At 36.1% G+C, this 2,500-nt stretch overlaps 1 protein-coding gene across 5 annotated transcripts in view; it reads right to left on the bottom strand.

Annotated features, from left to right (window-relative positions):
- Positions 1–2,500, bottom strand: part of LOC144968715 (uncharacterized) — a 130,839-nt gene that overhangs the window by 62,116 nt on the left and 66,223 nt on the right. Inside the window, exon 1 of one of the 5 annotated variants that reach the window (XM_078907325.1) lies at positions 2,400–2,500. This exon is cut by the window's right edge and continues 56 nt beyond it. The exons of the other annotated variants lie outside the window; for them this stretch is intronic. The gene's annotated coding sequence lies outside the window, so the exon portion shown is untranslated. The remainder of the gene's footprint in view (positions 1–2,399) is intronic. 5 annotated transcript variants of the gene reach the window in all.

Genomic DNA, 2,500 nt, shown 5'->3' with positions numbered 1-2,500 from the left:
TTGGCTTGGCGTTGGGCTATTCTTGACCCTCTCAGTTGAGGGACCCCGGACACCACACGGGGTAGATATGCTGCCGTACTCTGAAAAAAACCCCGCATTAACTATCTCTCTCTCTTTACCATCCATTTTCAGGATTTTCCCCAAAACTTCCCACCCAACTAATACAAAAATATAATTTTTTTATCATTCAAGCAAAATAGCAGTAAGTTCTGGCTTTAATAATTTCTTTAGCAAAACATGCTCTACAACACACAGTTTATTTTCTTTAAATTTTATGATCTAGCTACAAGTATAAGTGAAATTTGAATAAGAAAAATGTTGGTTGTATCGTAACGAATGTGACGATTTCCTATGGTTGTTAAGGAGAGGGTTAAAAAATTTTGATCAGAAACTCGTCCTTCAAATATCAATAGACCCTCATCTTGTTAAAAACTCTTAAAATTGGGACTTTGAAGTCCTAGGTTGGGGAGTTTTTGACAATATGAGGGTCATTTTAATTTTAGATCGATTTTTTGAGGACGAGTTTTCTGGCCAATTTTTTTAATAATGTGTTTTTAGTTTTTCAGAGTAGGGCAGTATGAACCACGGGATAAAAAGAAAAGTAAGTAAAGGCGAAAGAAAAGAACGAAAACAAAACCTTCTCCAAAACAAACACATGAATTAATGATTACCCCAGAGACCAAAAGATAGACCACACCGATAATAACTAGGCATGCACTCAGTGGATAGATAAATATATAAAAAAAAACAACAATCGTCAGAAGTCACGCAAGGCGAACGTTGAAAAAAGCGGTTAAAAGTTAAGGTCACATGTTTACCTTCAAGAAGGATTTCCAAAGACTGATAGAGCACTCGCGGCCCCCAAAAAGAGCGACAATTATCGGTCCAGAATTTGTCTTTTTTTAAAATCCCACATCCTATCTATAGTAGTGTTTTGGGTTGATGGATCTGTTAGTTCTTGTGGAAAGTACTCTGCGATAGACTAGCAACTTATCATACAGAGACAAGCATCAACTCAGCTATGTGGTCTGGCGGTATGACACTCGCTTTCGGATTGGAAGGTCATGGGTTCGAGCCTCCCTCGGCGTCTAGTTGAGTCTTTACCCACATTCTCTCACCGTACTCAGGTGTAAAATGAGTACCTGACCGTTAACAGCGTTGTCTCTGTCAGAGAAAATTGTGATATCGCCTAACAGCGTCATGTCTCGACCTACATGTCAAGTGTTGCTGTTGGCCTGGGACCCCTTGTAAAGCGCTTTGAGCACGTTTAGTGGATATTGCGCTATATGAAAGCTCAATTTAATTTAAATACAGACACACTCGTGCTATTATTAAAGCAATGTTAAGCATGCCAATGATCACAAAACTCTGGTACGTGATTAGGACATTTCACATACAATATCACAATCGACCCAGATGGGGATAAGGGCCCATATATTCAGTGCCGTGTATTGTAATAGTAGTAGTAAAATAGGAACACCTTTTAAAAGAATGTCCTCTTTTAAAATATCATAGTAAAACAAAACGCTCAGACCAGTGACCAGTCGACTTAAAACGGTATCATATCGATATTAATGTGACGTTGAAAACGGTATCATATCGATATTAACATGACGTTTAAAACGGTATCAAATCGATGCGAATTTGACGCTTAAAACGGAATCTTAAGCTTTACTCATAATTTTTGTTTTTCATTAAAAATAATTAGACATCTACCTTTCTATCATCATTGTGGAGACTGGGTTTTGTTGCTTAACTTAAAAAATATTAAGATAAAAATGTGTTTTTTTAGCGCAAGTAAATAATTCGCTTTGAGCACATTAGTGGATATACACCAACGTGAACATATTTGCAGGTCTAATAACCGGATGGAATTATGGGCTTGTTTTAAGATTGTTGTAATGGACACTATTTGCGTTGGTTCGAGAGTATTTCAATTACAACAATGATGAGACCATAACAATAACAATTTGGGTTATCAGACCTGCTAATAAGTACACGTCGATATACCCCAATGCCTGCCCCAACTTTGTCCCAATGGATATTGTGCTATCTCAACGATCAAATCTATTTTTAAAATCTCAAGTAGTAAGTCTATGGCGTCAGTTCGATGTAAAAATCTAGATATTTGAAGCGGAAATAATAATGAAACATTATTATATTCACTTCCAGGGATCAAACTTTTTTGATTATGCAAAATATCGCCCATTTAATACATGGTTTGATCATTGAATTGCCATAAATATTTACAAACAGGTAAGCTGTATAGATTAGATAGATGGAGGGAGGAGAAGTCATCCCACAATATCACACAAAATTAATTGGACTAAAATATCAACGATGTTCCATTTACAGCCAGATGAAAACTTTAGTCCATATTATATTATAATATTGTTTACACTTTGATATGCAAGTTCATCAATCTTGTAGAACTGAAATCAAGCCACAATATGTACTACGAACACACACAAGTCCTTTTTTTAAAAACACACAGATAATG

The sequence above is a fragment of the Berghia stephanieae genome, chromosome 3 (genome assembly GCF_034508935.2).
Source record: "Berghia stephanieae isolate SIO BIC M18660-M18661 chromosome 3, UCSD_Bste_1.3, whole genome shotgun sequence".
In the NCBI taxonomy this organism is placed as follows: domain Eukaryota; kingdom Metazoa; phylum Mollusca; class Gastropoda; order Nudibranchia; family Aeolidiidae; genus Berghia; species Berghia stephanieae.
The sequence above is the reverse complement of the archived record's forward strand: the minus strand, read 5'-3'. Positions and strand labels throughout refer to the sequence as shown.